Here is a 9,296-nt window from a genome sequence, read left to right as displayed (position 1 = left end):
CGCCACCATTCCCCTGAGGACTTCACCATGGGAGTTCTGTAAACCTGTACAGCAAAATGAGTCCTCAGTGTCACACAGGACCCCACCCTGGGGGAACCTTCAGGCAGCATCCCCTTGAAGTATTTCTCATCAAAACTGCAGCAGAAAGCTGGGAAGGGATGGGCGTGGTGGCTCAGCCTGTAATCCCAGTACTTTGGGAGGCCAAGGTAAGAGAATGGCCTGAGTCCATGGGTTCGAGACCGGTCAGGGAAACTTGGTGAGACCTTGTCTTCACAATAAATCACATAAACTAGCTGGACGTGGTGTCATGTGTCTATAGTTCCAGCTACTTGGAAGGCTGAGACGGAAGGATTGCCTAAGACCAGCAGGTTGAGGCTGCGGTGACCATGAGCATGCCACTGCACTCCAGTCTGGGCAACAGAGTGAGACTCCAACTCAAAAACAAAACAAAAGCTGGAACAGTGCAGTGCTCAACAATGCTTGTGGAATAAAAAAACAAGGCAAAAGAAATAGCAAACTAAACCTGAATTTGGTAGATTTAAGTCCTAGTTATTCTAAAAAGCAATAAAACCAGAATTAATTTAACAAATCTAATAGTAACTATCCAACAGAGTGATAACAAATGTACCCACAATTTAAAAAAAAAATTGTTTTAAAGAGCTACCTTTCTACCTAATATTCCTAGCTAAGTTTACACTTCTGAAAATATTCTTTTATTGTTATTAACTTAGTGCTTTCACATTAGCTACAATTAAAATCTATATTACAATTTAATTTGTGTTTTTTTTTCCTAAATTGAAACATCTATGAATGCCAAAATGCTTCTGTCATAATTTGAATGTTCACTCTATATAGAACTGGCAGCGTATTTATAGACTATTTTTAATAGTAATCATATTTTGTATTTCTTCAGTTTTACTACTGAGAAATACTTTTCTAGACACTATGAGTTAGTCTTGCCCATTTCTAAAAACAAAATTTTCTATATTCTTGAAGTTTTGAATCTATAAGTTCCTTTTTCAAAATCTTTCTTTACACAACTTACTATTTATCTGTTGAAGAGCAAGGGGCATTTGGCTAGGTTCTTCCTTTTTAAACTTTACTAATAAGGCCTCATAGGTCATGACCATTTTGGAAAAAAAATTCAGCCCCAAAGATCACTATGAAAGACATTTTATATAATAAGTATGTAAATCATCTTTCTAAACACAAAGAGTAGATAAAGAAAGAAGGGTGAACATGCAACTGTTTCTGGTTCTGACACACATCCTGTAACACCATGTGGGGAAGATTTAAATCACTCCAATTCACAAACAAGGAAGAAGTACTGAGTGATGGACGTAGCAATTTTAATAACTTAAAAATGAGAAAACCAAGCATGAAACGTGTATATAGGCACAGAAAAAATAATTTCAAGTGGAAGACAAATTGAAGCACAAACCAGATCCAAACCACAAAGAACAGTCAACTAGGATTCAAGTCAATCCTAAAACTTAACATGTTCAAAAAAGTGCTGCAAAAACGTGAGTCAAGATTTCAAGTTCTGTTACAAGAGAAGTTATGCTAAAAGCACACACACTTAATGATTCATGTTTTTGCTATAAAAGTTCTCATATGCTATAAAAATGTTTCTAAAAACATGCCCCTCATAGTCAAGATTTTTCATGAGTAAAAGTAGCGTAATTAGATATATTGGCAAATCAGGGAAATATTCAAGTCATCCAAAAAATTTTAACCAAAGTCAATTTTGCATAGGAAAAAATAACTTTAGTGGTATAAAAAGCAACATACAAAATGTTAGAGAAATTTGATGTCCTCATCCCAAAGAAATTCACTATAGTCCAAGTCAATCAAGCAAATGAGAAGATGCTAATCTTTCATCATGTCCTTGGGTCAGATGCTAATTTCCCTCTGTACCTTAAAAGTATTAATTATTTGACTTAATTTTTTTAATGTGATACCTATACACTATGAAATATTATGCAGCCATAAAAAGGACAAAAGTATAAACTTCACGGCAACTTGAATAGATTTGGAGTCTATCATACTCAGTGATCTATCACAGAAACAAAGAGCTGAGTACCACACAATCACTCATAAGTGGACCCTGAACACCTATCATAATACTACAAAGAAAGGGATTGGTGGTAGTGGGACACTGCCAGGGGAGAGGAAGGGGCACATAACATCAATAAGGGGGGCCTGATCCTAACCCAGGTGAAGTGAGGTCCAATGGGAGGCCCAAAACTTCACTGGTATCTAAATCAATTATGTGCGCAATCCTGACTTGTACCCCCCAACTTTAAAATAAAATAAAATAAAAAATTTTTAACAAAGAGTATTAATTACTTGAATAACATTTTTTTGGTCAAGCACAGAATTCCTTTTGATGTCAAAAACACAGAAAGTTCAAAGGTTAGACTGCCACTCAGCATTATGACACGTCAAAAAACTGAACAGGAAACCCTTTCGGAAACCCACAGGGTTCTGCAATCCGGAAGGAGAGCTGGGCACTACTTGGCCTGTTGGTGTGTTTTGCTTGAGGATGTGTTCAGAAGGGTGACGATGCCTGCTTTATCACCAAGGACCAACATTCTTTTGGACACAAAGAATCCTTGCCATTTCTCCTAACACTACTCCCCATCCGATCCATTAATTACCTTCTCAGCATTCTGGAAGGCTAAAAGAACTTAGCCAAATTGAATGGCCAGGGATTCAGCCCACATTATATCTTATCTTGTACTTCACAACCCTTCAAAAATTAAAAAAAAAAAAGAAAGAAAAGAAAAGCATTAGCCACACTGGGTGGTGGGAAAAGGTAAGTATGGGTACAAGATTTACATGGAAATTAAAATAACTTCAGTGGAAACGAAGAGTAGAAACGGCCACTCACCCAGAAAAGATTTCATTTACGAAAGGTTACCAGGGCATATAAACTGAGGGAAGCCAGATTTGGTAGAAAGTGAGTCGCTGGTTTATTCAATAAACATTCCCTAATGCCTCCAGCCCCCCTGCTAGGTGCTGGATGGAAAGATAAAAGCTGCTCCTGTCCCCAGAGAGCTCACAGGGTAACAGGAAAGAACTCCTAGATAGATGATCACAATGCAGTTATAACACAGCTGGCAAGTGTTAGGAAAAGAAGTCTCTGGGTAAGGGGATGAACGGGCCTCTGGCCCAGAATGAATAGCAGGAAGGAGGCAAGAAGCATCTTCTAGAAGGCTACTGTCAGCCTTGATCAAGGAGAGGTCAAAATGATGTGGGGGTGAGGCTGGCGGCAGAGGACGCACCAGCCATGGAAATAGCAAACCATGAGACTTTCACTGGAAACACAAACATCAGTGTCTGGTGGGTAGAGCCCTCAGAGAGACCCCAAGTCAGGCAGAAAACAGCACAGAGGGCACCTCCAGTCGCTCAAATCGTCTGTCTCCTGTGCCGTTCAGCTGACAAATACCACTGCCTGTGATCAACAAGAGCTGGCACCTTCCTGAAATCTGATGAAAGAGCCGCTTCCTGGAAGGAAGGAGGACGTCATACATTTTTAAGCATTCACACTTCTCTTATCTATCACCATTCTTCAGATTCGATACATCAAGTTTGGATACTAACAGATGACTTAAGTAAATAATTGCCTTTTCTTTTACCTCCCATAAATTGGATCCAGCTATCAGCAAAACGCACTGAAGTTCCCTTGAAGAAGCTCTGAGGGAGACAGAAACATTAGTCTTTAAAGGAGATGGGTTTTAATCACATGCTTGCCCTTTTACATCACAGTAGTTTAAATGGTGCTCTGCAGGCCTCGGGCCTAATCAAAATGAAATGCATTTTTCTCTGAAGGTAGGTCTTTTAAAACTCTGCCAACGACAATGCCTTCAAAAGCGCAGGGATTGTTGCCACCAAAAGAAACTGAGTGATGAGAAGAACAGGACACTGCATCCTTAAATATATACACTTTAAAGCCGTAGCTAGCTCATCTACAACAATAGTGAACGCAGTGAGTGTGGGTCCTCCCTCACTGAATGCATAACAGTCCCCCACCATGGGAGGCATCTTTTCTTTTGGGGGGCAAGGGTCCTAAAATTAAACTGATAGTAAAACTAGCTAATACACAGGGGCATTTATACCACGCACTGTGTACTCTGCATCTCACTGACTTTCACAAGCAGCACTAATACCACAGATACTAGAAGACCCACTTTACGTGAGGAAATGGGGGTTCCCACTGATTTTTTAAAGACATCGTTTCCCAAAAAAAGAAACACTGTTATAGTTTATTTTAACACAGGATTGCCAAATATGAATTCAGTATACTTTTGGAATAAGAAAGTTCCAACCCAAAGTTTTCAGTAAAACCCTGATCTCCAAGCAGTTTTGTTCCGCACAGACATTAGCATCTAAAGTCAGAGAAGGACTCGGACCACAGAGTCAGGTCACCCTCTAGGCTGCACCACTTTCATTCCCAGGTTGCAGAACAGGTGTTTTGGGACCTTTATTTCCAGAGTCTTTCCACCAGAGAAGAAGGAGAGGGAAAGCCACTTGTAATGTGCCTCTTGCAGGCAGTTTTCCTGACCTTTGTGCATCTGTCTTTCATCCTCACATAGACTGAGTCCCAGGAGGAGGAGGAGGAAAGGGACTTACAAAGAACTCGCCACTGTCACAAAATGAATTGACGCTTTTAATAGCCCCACTTAATTGCACAGCCGTATTTGCTGCAGAAGCCTCCTACCACTAATGGATTAACAATCTCTTATCTGGCCCTGGGGAGTTACAACTGTTCTGTCAGCTCCCCTTTCAACCCAGCCCCTACATGACTTGCCTTCCTCTTAACACTGTCACAAAAGCTGAGAACAAACAGAAAATGACAGGGCTTAGGCAGGTATGACTCAGGTATATTAAAGTATGGCATTTGACTTCCAGGGGAGGAGAAGGAGGGGAGTTCTTGTAAAAAAAAGAGCATGATTCACAGTTTAAGAATGACAGAGTGCTGCAGCCACAATCTTGAGGACCAGAAATGTTAATTCTACTATTTTAGCACCATAACATCATCAAGTCCACCATGGAGAACTGACGACCACTTATGACCTCAGGCTGAGGGATGGGGATGATTTTTTTCATCCTAAGACACTATGCCAGGTCAAAAATAGCAAAAAGCATTAAAAATAGTAGATGTCTTAACTGAGGCCTGTTGTATCCAGGGTTGTGTTTATTTCTAACTCTTCACACCATGTACCGTAACACAATGCAAAAGGGACAATTCACATGTGGTAAGTCTTAGGAAGCACTGTTCCCCACATCTGGTGGGGGGGGGGGGGTGTTTCTAAAACCAGACATCATGAAAAGACATCTTAAGGTTAAGATTACAGCTGAAAACCTTTCAACTTTATTATCTGGGAAATTCTAAATTTATTCCCCAATTAAAAAAAAAAACCTGTCCTTTCCCAATCATACTAACGTGAGTAAAGCTCCCCGGAAATAAAACCATTATAAAGTCACAGTAGGCCTGAGTATGCTAAAACAAGGATATTTGAGCAGATGTCCACAGTTTCTTTTGACAAGGAAGGAATGGGCAAATTTAGGGAAATGTGGGGTATCAATATTTCTCTACAACAAAAAATTTCCAAACTTACAGATAATGAACTCAAAACACCAGATCGGGCTAACTGTAAATACATACTGAGCTGACCACATTTCTTAAAAATTCAACTTCAAATAATTTTCTCATGAGTTATTCCCATCCACATGCCCAGTGAAATCTCTACTGGTCTTCCGGACTTCATTTTAATTTCCCTCACTCATTCTAAAATCCTTTGAACATAGAAAAGAAAGAATGAAGTTTGTGGTGAGGGAAGGAAACTTGAAAGCTCAGACAAGTGAGGCTGGCACTAGTGATTAAACTTTTCTTCGAATCAGTTTCTCAGTCTCTGTCACCAGGATGACCATGGAGTACACACTTATGGCCCAAGATATTTCTATACCTCTTACAGCTGATTGACAAGACCAAGACCAATCGACAATAGGACTGGTGGGGCTTGGGGATGGAGAGGCAAACTTTCCCCCTTACTTTAAGTATATCATTTGATAAAATTCCTTTCTCAGGCTATAACAGTGCTTTCAGCTAAACTCCAAACTTGAGGAATTTAAGAACCAAATTTAAAACTTAGACTTTTCAATAAGCTTGGCACACAAAAAGCATTTAATAAATGCAGATTCAATGCTTCAATGAATAAACCTACAAAACAGTGCACTCCACAATTGAAGAACATTTATGGAAATACTGCACTATTTAATTCTCTCCATCGTGTCCCATAGCTCCTGTCACACCTGTCATGAAGGCCTCTTCTGATCATGTGGCCAGTCACCCACCTGGCACCATAAGTGCTTAATGATGCAGACTGTCAAGGCCAGTGGGGCCCCGCTCCATACTCTGAATATAAAGAATTCAGGAACTAATCCAGTACATTGTGCAGATGGGTTCTCTGCCGATGCACTAGTTGCTACCTTGACACCTCTCCCTCTAACCCAGGACTAGCTTAATTGGCTCCTAAGTAGCCTGTCTCCGGTGTTCTTACTGCTTAGCACACAGTGAGATGCTCAGCACAAATTTCCTGAAATCAGGAATCAAACCCTAGCTTTTTGGTCAGTGGGTCTCAGTAAGAAAAGACTGAAGGATCGATGGTGTTCTACCCTCAACTAGCCTGCCAATGCCTTACCCCAACCTAGGAATCCCATGGGGCAGACCCTGGAAAACACACTCATCAGGCTGGAGAACAGGTGAAGAAATATACAACCCACTAGTCCAATCACCAAGCTCTCCCAGACAAACTGAATGGGAGAGAGCCAAGTTCCCCAATTGAGACCTTCATGAGACCTAGACCAAAACCACCTGGCAATCACAGGGTCTACAGAGCAAACACACAAGGAATTCTTCTGAGCTAGAATAAACAGCTTACTGAACAACCATGTCCCAATGCTACCTCTTGGACCCACCATAAGCCCCATCATCAGAACTACGACAGAGCAAAAGGTCTGCACCACCAAGGCACTTGTCAACACACATCATGCTTGGAGTGGTTGTGGGCATATCCATCCCCACACGGGTCTGCAGGCCCAAGACAGCAGGGGTCTGATCTTCCTGCAGCAGCTCAGCAGGCATGCAAGGAAATAAGCGGGGCCTGCTGTGTAATTTAGCCACCATTAGCCCTGCTTGGTGGCACACAAGGCCAATTGCAAAACCCTCCAAACACAGATGCCAGGATCAAACACACTGGTGCCCTGGGAAGCCTCTGATGACTCAAAGTGCAGCCCAGGCTGAGACCCAGACATGGCATCAGGAAGACACTAGGCCACAGAGCCTAGTTCTCGCTGGGTTCAAATCCTCACTCTGCATCTTCTGCCTTGCATGACTCTGGGCAAGTCACTGAGCAGGCCTGTCTTACTTTCCTCATTCATAAAAGGGAGATGAGTGGCTGTGTGCTCCCCCGGGTGCCACATCCACTATCGGGGAAGAGAAGGCTCGCTAGAAGCCCAAACCTCACCTGCACACAATTTACTTATGCTACACGACCTTGCATGTACCCCATAACTCTAAAATAAATAAAGAGAAAAGAAAGGTGCCCTGAGTCCCCCTCACTCACCCCCACAGAGCTTCTGCAAGCGTCAGAGGAGACAGTGTATGATAAGATGAGTGCCTTCTAGGTGCACGAGGGAAGTGTGGGCAGGGCAAAGGCGCAGTGCCCTACACAGTCCACACTGCAGCACACAGGTGCCCACTGGGACCTGGGTAAAATTATCTGCTGCCAGCAAAGCATGGTTGTTCCACTGCTCAGCCTCACGCCTCACCAGCGAGCATGCCTCATCCAGAGAGATGGCAACAGATGGGAAGAGGGCTGGGAGGAAACGTCTAGAAAAGCAGCAAACTCACCTCGGGTTTCAAGTTTAGGATGCATGGAAATAAGGGTGCTGAGGTTATTAATACAACCTAGCTACTGAAATCTTGGTGATGGCTCTCCCTCCCATGAAAACGAGGGGAGAAGACTAAGCAGGAAGAGTAGACTTCCAGGTCGTGATACTTCTATATGCCGCCATTTTGTTGTTAAAGTCGCATGCCATGGCTTGGGGCAGGGGCAAGATTCTGAGTGTCATCAGAAAATTAGCGATTCCTTTTTTTTTTAAGATGGGGGTACAATTCAGGGTTGGGCACATAAATGGTCATTGTACAAGTTCATGATTCCTCTAGATTTATGGTACTGAAAGGTTTGGATTTTATTGGGGTTTTTTGTCTTATTTTGGTTTTTTGTTTTGTATTCCTATCTGAGAACATATATTTTTCAGAGCCTAGTGGAAGACAATGTAATTTTCACAGTAGAAGACATTGGGGTGAAGGGGGAATTCAATGGACATTCACCTTACTGTAAACTCTGTTGGGAGGGCCCTATCATGCAACTGAGAAACAAGGGCTACCTGTTCACCTACACTTATCGATCCTCTGTTCATCGTGTGAGTGTGGCTGAGGCAAAAAAAAAAGCAGGGTGTTTACTGAAATAAAATAGGCCTAGTATGTTGCAGATCATTAAAAAATAAAAGCTTAACCCATTCTGCATTTTCACAAGCAACAAATTTTGTGTCACTATGTGTCCTCTCTGATAATGTATTTAAAAAAAAACATTTCAAGCACCAGAAAAATAAAAGAATAATATCCTATAGATGAATATGACTTGTAAATAAGAAAAGCTATTAAGAGCTTAGTGTTTTTGGCCTCACTACCATAAACACTATAAATAACCTCAGAATACACAGCTCATCTAGCTGTCAGCAAGGCCTAGTTTTTCAGTAAGGAAAAACACGATACTGGCAAATTCTCTGTGTCCAACTCTCATCTTTAAAAAATAAACAAAAGGTGAGAAGAGAGAGATCATCAAGCAGATAAAAGAGTTTGCTGTCTCCCATGTGGATGGCTAGTTATGGTTATCGACTAAGATTTTATGAAAGACCACCTCCACAATTTCTCCACACCACCAGCATTTTTGTGGAGTTGGACGCCTCCTTAAGTAATCCATCTTGGGAGCAAGAGTACAAAAATAATCCACCCTGGAAGTGCCTTTTATTCTAAGCACCTGGCATCAGGCTATTGTGTCCAGCAATGTCACATTATGGCCTTCCACACATAAAGGAAACCGTCTGATTCCTAAAGGCTAATTGCACATCCACAGACTTCCTCTTTCTACAGAGCTTTTAATTGGGCACTTTGAGTTGCCAAGTATGTTCAAAAATGGTATTTCAGCTAAGCATGCAAAGTGTCT

The sequence above is a fragment of the Carlito syrichta genome, unplaced genomic scaffold (genome assembly GCF_000164805.1).
Source record: "Carlito syrichta isolate Samal-C Ts95f unplaced genomic scaffold, Tarsius_syrichta-2.0.1 Scaffold288443, whole genome shotgun sequence".
In the NCBI taxonomy this organism is placed as follows: Eukaryota; Metazoa; Chordata; class Mammalia; order Primates; family Tarsiidae; genus Carlito; species Carlito syrichta.
The sequence above is the reverse complement of the archived record's forward strand: the minus strand, read 5'-3'. Positions refer to the sequence as shown.